Source organism: Heloderma suspectum, chromosome 3 (genome assembly GCF_057233095.1).
Source record: "Heloderma suspectum isolate Gila_16-S chromosome 3, 16-S_ref, whole genome shotgun sequence".
NCBI lineage: Eukaryota > Metazoa > Chordata > Lepidosauria > Squamata > Helodermatidae > Heloderma > Heloderma suspectum.
In genome coordinates, this window is record NC_139460.1 from 271,515,080 (window position 1) to 271,523,752 (window position 8,673).

Sequence of the window (8,673 nt, forward strand, 5' to 3'; positions counted from 1 at the left end):
CCCCTTGTTAGTTTCACCTCAGCAAGTGGTAGTCCACCTAAGCAGGAGTGCCAAGCCAATTTGAGATGGGGGCGGGGCTGAATTGTCCCTTGTATCCCAGTGATATCAGCTACGCTCGCTGATGTCACCACACGTGGAAGAACTCAGGCAATGCTGGAAAGAATAGCTGCTCCTCCCAGTGCCAGCCAAGGCCCCAGCTTCGGGTGGCGCACCGCATGAAAGGACTTTGCCAGTGCTGTGAAGAGCAGGTGCTTCTCCCAGTGCCCTCCACTTGCTGCCTGCATCCCACTGTTGCCTCTGAGATAACAGTGGGGATTCCTCCAGGGGGTGGGGCTTAGAGGAATCCCCACTGTTGGAGGAACCCAACAGTGAAGAAACCCAACAAACCCCGCCCATTGGAGGAACCAAAGTCACTCTGTGGGATAGATTCAACATCCCTCATCTAAAGCAATGTGAAACTGGTAAGAGCATCTGACGCTTCCCCACTGATTGCACTTCTCTTGTTTAGATTGTCCCTGTTACGGGCTGCTTTCCTAAGAGTCTTAAGAGAGTTTGCGCTCCCCCTGTTCTGTGCTAGAGCACACATATGCATAGTTCATATATTGAAAAAGTGCAAACAGCAGTGCAGCTATCCTGCTTCAGGAAAGTTGTCACTTCAAATAGCTGTTCTCTGCTGCTAATCTATTGCAGGTGTGGGGTATCACACTATCATCATGGGATCAGCCAGCATAACCTACAAAATATAAAATGGGGTAGGGGCACTCTTTGATTATGGTGAAAAGGTCTAGGTCATCAATTACTGTATTAGCTGTATTATTACTGTGCTAGTGCAAATCCCATATCACCATGGGGACTAGTAGTCTGAGAGTCATTGGATAAAAATATATTTGTCCGTCTCCCTTGCAACTGGAACAACTTTACACTTTTAAAATAAATGTCCTACAGATAAACTGGCAAAGGTGAAAACAAAAAAAGAAAGGATCGTTTACCATTTCTTGAAGTTCGAGGTCTAAAACACAAGATGTAAGATTTATCTCTCTCTTTTCCCTCTGATGTCCTTTCAGCTCTTTCTCCTCAGCTTCTCTTCCTCCCTCCTCTGCTAACTATCACCAACTGGCTTTTCTTCAGCCTCTTTCCCAACATTTCTATGTCTGTCCTTTCATTGGCCTAGCACTGTAAGAGCTCACAGGAGTATGCATTATTACATGTGCATACACACACTGTGTCATGTTATATTGCATGCACCGTGGGACATACTGTATGCATTAACTTCCACTTTGCCTCATCCCTCTGTCTTCTCCCATCCTGAGCTGCCAAAGCTCAAGCTTTGAACTTCTTTGAAGTTTCAAAATTCTCGGCACATCTACACTGCTCAAGCTTTAGTTTAAAACAAAAATGAGCAAAATCGGTCTGGTAGAACTCTAGTAATAAGCCTTACACTACCATATGCTTATGTACAATTATTCTAGTGGTTCTAATTCTCTCGGCCTGAATGCAATTAGTTTGAACGAATTCAATGGTCTTTATTTTCAGAACGTGCTTTAGGATTGCAGCTTCACATGACTACTTTGAGGAAGAGACTATTCCAGTGGGCTACATCTAACTCAGTTGGAAACATCATTAGGAAGGGAGCTGCTCCATAGTAGAACTAAAAAGAAATGTGTTCTGTATGTCATATGGCTCTAGCCTAAAAGGATCTTTCTAGAGATCCAGAAATACAGTTAAGATTGTATGTCTCCGCGATAATATGTTGTTTCACTCTCAAGAGTTTGTTAAGAGTCTGACTTGAGTTGTCAGAAGTATTACTCTCCACAGGAGGAGATGGCAGAATCAACCAGTTGTCTCATGCACCAATGTACATGTGCATCTCTTACATAGTAATGCGGACAAACATGTGCCCATTTTTTTTACCCATTTCCTCCTTTCCCTCATGAACCTTTCAGTACTGAAGGAGCAGCCCCCTTTCACCCCATAAAATATATTTTGGTGGGGAGAAGAATGGGATGCATCCTTGGAGCCCAATTCCACCTTCCCTGGAGATCCTTTTGGTATTCCAGTAGTAACCACCATTCACCAGAAGGCTTCTTGTTGCCCTGCAGGTGAGAGGACCCTGGGGAGGCCATGCCATATGCTGATTTCTCTTAGGATGTAAGGACAGCCTCACCAGAGTTGGTCTGCCCAGCCACTCGCTGTGTTGGCAGAAAGGAAGTATACTGTGTTCCCTTCCTCCTTCCAACAACACAGTTTTCTAATATGCACATCTTGGTGCTAGCCGCTGCATACTATTCAATGGCCCAGGATATTCTGCTATGACATGAGGGAAGTACACATGCATAACCATCTTTTGTGGGGCTCTTCTTGCTCTAATAACGTTCTGCAAGAATTAGGAGTCTATTCTGGGGAGAGACTCAAATCAATCCTGTAGAACACACACACCTACCTTAGCCCAATTTTCTTATGTCTCAGTCTCTTGCAGCTCCCCTTTGACACTGAAAGGATCCTGGGATATCTGAGAGAGAGGAACTGGGTGGACTGAAAATACATGCAGACTCTGAGGTTAATCTATTTAACTATGTCTGAATAGAAACACATTCAAAATGTCCCACCAGCAATAACGTATATTCAAAATACAAATTAAAAACATCTATAATGTCTGGTCTCCAGAGGGCAATGTTTTATTACACGTCAGTTTTTGGCAAATTTCTGCACTTAGCAGGACTCTCATCTCAGACACCAAAATATATATCTCTGGGCAGAGAGCAGCCTCGTGGATAAGTTTATATTGCTATCCTTGGGCATTGTACAGTCTCTGGTGATCTAAAAGTATTAGAAGTGAGGGGGTTCACTGTTTGACAAGAGATGTATTTTAAGTAAGACATATAGTAAACCTGATAGAAAATTACTTTGTGAAGGCCACTTTCTTACTATATTGGCTACTACATAATCAAAAGGCCTCATTTGTACTTGATTGTGAAGAATGACCCTTCCCTTGACCAACTGCTGTGGGACCAAGGTGCAGGCAGAGTAAGTAGGCCGAATGCCTTTTGACACCAGCAACACAGAGACCCCTTTACCCCAAACACATTTGCAATACAAATTCCTTTGTTCCAAGTAGCAATGAAACTGAGTAGGATTGAAGACAGAGTAGGGTGGCCACTTATGCATCATCCAAAAGGAGGAAATGTAACCCCCTTAAAAGGACAAAAGACACAGGTTTCCATAAACTTTGCATACACTCATTTATATGTCTAGATGCACATTTGGGGTGGGGTGGTGAACTGGGATAATTTAATTAGTAACACAATACAATCTGCCACAGTGGGAATTAAAAGGCTGTGACCAGTTGACCTGTGTGTCTGCTCAGTCAGCTGCCTGTGCTAACTTGGAGGTGCAACTCCCCTTCTGATGGTTCTTTATCCTTTAAACTGGACTTCCCTTCAGATAGAGGGCTGTCCTGTGTAATGTAGGACATATGGCCACCCTAAGAGAGTAGCAAGGGAGCAGAAGCCTGAAATAATGGGGGCAGAGAAATTAGTGGACACAAATGGAAGGAAAGGAGGGGTTAAGGAAGGAAGTGGCCAAGGATAAGCAAAGCTTGGATAAGACCAACAGAGGGATCTAGGAATAGAGAAGGATGATGGAGGTGGCAAGGGAATGAGGGCCAGACTAGACCTAACTTTAAGGCTGAGCTGCTTCAGGAGTCTGGACCATACATTGGAAGGGAAGGTGTTTAACTCTTTCCCTTCCTGCCAAAGACCCAACAAAAATCTCCTCTCAGCCCTTCCTATTTGCATTTCGAGGGAAGCTCTTATTGGCACTGCCAATTAATAGCTTCACACAATGTCATGTCCAGTTTGACCCTTACCTTACTCCTTGCGGCAAAGGAGGGTGGGGGGAAGGCAGGACAGAGCTGAGACTACAAAAGGGAAGCTGGGGCTGGCATTCACCTCCTCACTTGCCTCTAGCTCATTTTTATGGCCATATTTTCCCATGCATACTTGTCCTCACCATTTAGTGGGCAGGAACTGCACTGGTGATATCTGAATAGGGGAGGGACATGGGCATAAGTTGCATAAAAATAAATAGTTTAGGAATTGGTTAACAAAAAGTGTTTTAAACACTTAATATAAGAGGCATCGCTATTCCTGTTGAGGCACTCAGAACATCTATTCCACATTATCACCCAACAGGAATCACCCAAAGATTCTGGAAATGCACAACATAAAACAATAGTAAGCCCATGGCAGAAAGAGACAGCAGCAGCACTAACAGGGGGCAGGAGAGAAAAGCCACTGAAAAAGAATGTAAAGGACCTTTGAGGTATAGGCAATTAGAAGCCGCTTTCTGAGGTTAGCCAAATGCAAAAAAAGTGTGTTTAGCCGACTGAATGCCATTTCCATACAAAGCAGGGACAGTTCACCCATGATCTGATGTGGGCACTTGTTGAAAATCTAGAGGACTCTGGTGAACTCCAGGCAGAATATAAAGCCATGTGAAGGCTGTTAGGCTTTAAGGTGCAGAACAAGTAAAGCATACATACAAGTGACCTATGCAAGATGCTCCTAGCTCTGTGGTAAAAAAAGAAAAAAGTCTCCATTCTCACTTCCACCACAAGCGAGAGCTGGGCAGGAAACACACACACACTTCAATGAGCCAGACAATTGTGGTCATTGCTGCAACTTTGTGTACCGTTCCCATTCTTCCTAATAGGCTTGCAAGCATCTGACCATGTAGAGCTGGCTTGTATGCCTTCTAAAGCTTTCTAGCTGGCAGAAATTTATAAAAGATGCCATCTGTTTCAAAGTATCAGTAGCGGTAGAAGCTGCAACTGCCAAAATTTACCCTATGAGAAGGGCCTTGCAAAAGCTTCCTGTTCTCTCAGCTTGGCTCTATTGCACACAACAAAGTACAAGCCCACCCACCCACCCCAGCCCAGATAAGCACCGCTTGTGAGACACCCTCATGTTCACTGACGGAAGCTAGCTATGCAGACCACACACACCACACTAGAGCTGCCTAGATGTACATTGTGATTCCCCTATAGCATTGATCCCCAACATAAATAAGGGGCTTCTCAGTTCCAGGGATTTCTGGATGAGATGGATTATGACCTTCCAGGACATCTCCTGCATTAAATGCCTTTTGTTCCAGTTTTTAAATAGATCGCAGCTAATGAGCTATCAAATTACCCCGTAAGTTGGGTTCCACTTGTGTTCCCTCCTGTGAAAAGAGGGAAAGTGGCAAGAAGAGGAGCAAGATCAATGAAAGATAATGGAAGACTCAGATACAGGGAGAAGGAGGGGGAAAGGGGAGCAGGTGAAAAAGGGAGTAATTGTGATCCTGCATTTAAAACGGAAGCAGAAAGACCCATTTTAAATGCAGGATTTTAGGCTGGTGTAGAGATGCCCTTGGAAGGGCAATCTCAGAAGGTGGTGCTAGGGGATTCCTGTTCTATGCCATGGCTGTTGGCCTGTGGTATCCCTCTAGCTTCCATCTTATCTCCCATGCTATTTCACTTATACTTATACTGCAAGGAGAGATTGCCTAGAGTTTGGGGGTTCAATGCCACCAGTATGCCGATGACACCCAACTCTATTTCTCCTTTCTAAATCCAAGGAAGCTGTTCTGGTTCTAAATCAGTAGCTGATGTCAGTAATGGACTAGACGAGGGTAAACAAATTGAAGCTTAATCCAAACAAGACAGAGGTGCTCCTGCTAATTCAAAAGGCAGATCAGGGAATAAGGATTCCACCTGTGCTGGACGGGGTTATGCTCCCCCTGAAGACTCAGGCTTGCAGTTTGGGTGTACACTTGGCCTTGGCCTTGAACCTGGACACCCAGGTCTTGGCGATGGGCAGGAGTGCATTTGCACAGCTGACGCTAGTGCACCAACTGCGCATGTTTCTAGAGATGTCTGATCTGGCCATGGTCACACATGCCTTAGTTGCATCCTATTTGGACTACTGTAATGCGCTCTACGTGGGGCTGCCTTTGAAAACTGTTCGGAAACTTCAGCTGATCTAGAATGCTGTGACCATCCTGTTGACCGGGACTGGTTACAGGGAACACACAACTCCCTTGTTACAGCAGCTTCACTGGCTCCTGGTGTGTTTCCAGGCAGAATCCAAAGTGCTGGATAAAACCGTATATGGCTTGGGACCAGGCTACCTGAAAGACCATTTTCTCCCATACAAGCCTGCCTGGTCCTTAAGATCTTCTGGAGAGGCCCTTCTTTCGAGACCGCCACCATGAGAGGTGTGTTTGCTGGTGATGTGAAGACTTTTTCAGTGGCTGCTCTCAGGCTGTAGAATTCCTTCCCAAGGAAGCTAGATTCATTCCCTCTCTGCTATGCTTCTGACGGCAGGCAAAGACCGCTTTATTCGAGAAGGCCTTTGGCCTGGAAGTGGGTCTGTTGGGTTGGGTGCTGTTTTTATTTTGTAATTGTTATGTTTTTATTGTATTTTAATAAGTTTTGTTTTAATCTATTTTAAATAGTTTTGTAAGCTGCACTGAGTGCCATTTTTTGGTAGAAAGGCAAGGTATCAATCAAATAAATAAATAAGAGACCCAAAGGTTAGTCCAACCTTGCCCAACCTGGTGCCCTCCAAATGTTTTAGACCACCAGTCCCCAACCTTTTTGGCACCAGGGACTGGTCTCGTGGAAGACAATTTTCCCACGGACTGGGCGGGGGGAATGGTTTCGCTGGTGGACTTTTGGCCACTGGGATGCAAATGGTGTCCGCATAGCGGACACCATTTGTGTCCCTGTTCTTTGCAGTAATAAGCTACGTAAAGATTTATGCAGCCTATTACTTGAAGAATGCGGACGCCATTTGTATCCCAGTGGCCGGAAGTCCGCCAGCAGCTGGAGCCAGCCAGCAGCTCCACGGCCTCGCCGCAGAGCGGAGCCAGCCGGGGCCGGCGAGGATTCCAGGGGGGGGGGGGAGGGATGGATCGCCTCCCCCCCGCCCCGCAGACCCAAGGTAAGGGGGTTTTGCACACTTCTACTGCGGCCCGGTTCCTAACAGGCCACGGATCGGTACCACTCGAACACCCGGGGGTTGGGGACCCCTGTTTTAGACTACAACTTCTATCATACTTGACCACTGGGCATGCTGGTTGGGGGATATGGGAGTTGTAGTCCAAAACATCTGAAGGGCACCATGCTGGGGAAGGCTGGACTAGGCAGTCCAACACCTTGCCCAAAAGAAGGACCATCCACCTACTAGTTTCCACACAGATCAGTCTGCAATCGACACACATTGAACCACAAGCAGGGAGCATGAAAGGTACCCACTGAGCACATAGCTCCAAATGGTTCAGCTGATGCCGTCACAGAGCTTCTTTCACAACTGGTCTTGTAACAGGTACAGTTTCCCAACTCATATAGTTTGATCAGATAAAATGCAAAGTTCATTCCTTTTCTCCTTCACCTCCTACTGATTTTCTGTTGGGCAATGCCAGATGCCTATGCTTTTAACCACATCCTGAAGTGAAGCTGCTTTTCCTGAAGTAAAAAGGAGAACCAGTTAATCTTTGTTGCTCCTATATGTGGTAGAGGAAGCTAACATCTGCCTAATAAGGGAAAAGAGGCACAGTCATTTCTGGCTTCTCCCAACAGTGTTACAAGGAACTGTTGAGCACACTGGAAAAACAGGGCATTTTGTACCACCCTAACCAGTTTGGAGACAGCAATGATGAAAACATTTGGGAAGACAGATGCCAGCAATTACAGTCTGTCTCCATTTTAGGCACTTTAGTTTACTGAAAGCTAAATTAATCTAACTCATCCATTAAACATTGCAGCCTTCATAGTTAGATGCCCTTAGTGCTTGCTCCATTTACCCTGCAAACAAAACAATTATGTCCCAGAGACATTTGCCTAGCAGTGTCACCTTAGAGATTGTTCAATTGTGCATGACTTTTCACAGGCAACCATCTTCTTCATCAGATATGTGAAGTGGACAGCTTTGTGTGTTTCTTCAGAAACAGGATGTCACTTTTTGGTTGCACTAGCTCATGAGTCACATAAGGCCAAGTGAAATATGAAAGCCATACATTATCCTGCTCTCTTTCATTGGTACTGTGTATTATTTCTTGGTAACTGGAAACTTGCCCCCAATTTTCAGAACTAAAAGATGACCAAGATGCACCCACATATCCCTGTTGTGTGTGTACGCATCAGAAGATGGGCTGAGGTTTCCTCAGCATGTGGTTTTCCTGCCTGTAAACCTCTACCACAGAGAGGCTTCGAGTAGTCAGCACTGATCCACACACATACCAAAATGAGGTGCTTGCCACGGTAATGGCAATCTCCTATGGTTCAATAACACTGCTCTTGGCCTGCAGCACCCACCTCAAGGAGATTTTTTTAAACCATTGGCATTAAGTCCTAGCAAGAACACTCAAATGTAGAAATCAAGGGTGCTTCTAGATGAGGGTTTTATGTTGCCATAACCCTCCCTGCCTCATTTATGGAATGTTACAGGGGGTTCAGATGACATTGTCTTCAACTTGTAACTTCAGCTCCAGGGATCTCCCTCTGTTCTTCCAGGGGGTTTTCTTATGGCAGAAAATCGGTTAAGGAAGAAAAGATGGAGCAGCTGTGCAATGCCTTCCGATTGGTAGCGCTACTAAGACCCCTTTGTCTGGAAGCCCCCATGGGTGCACCCT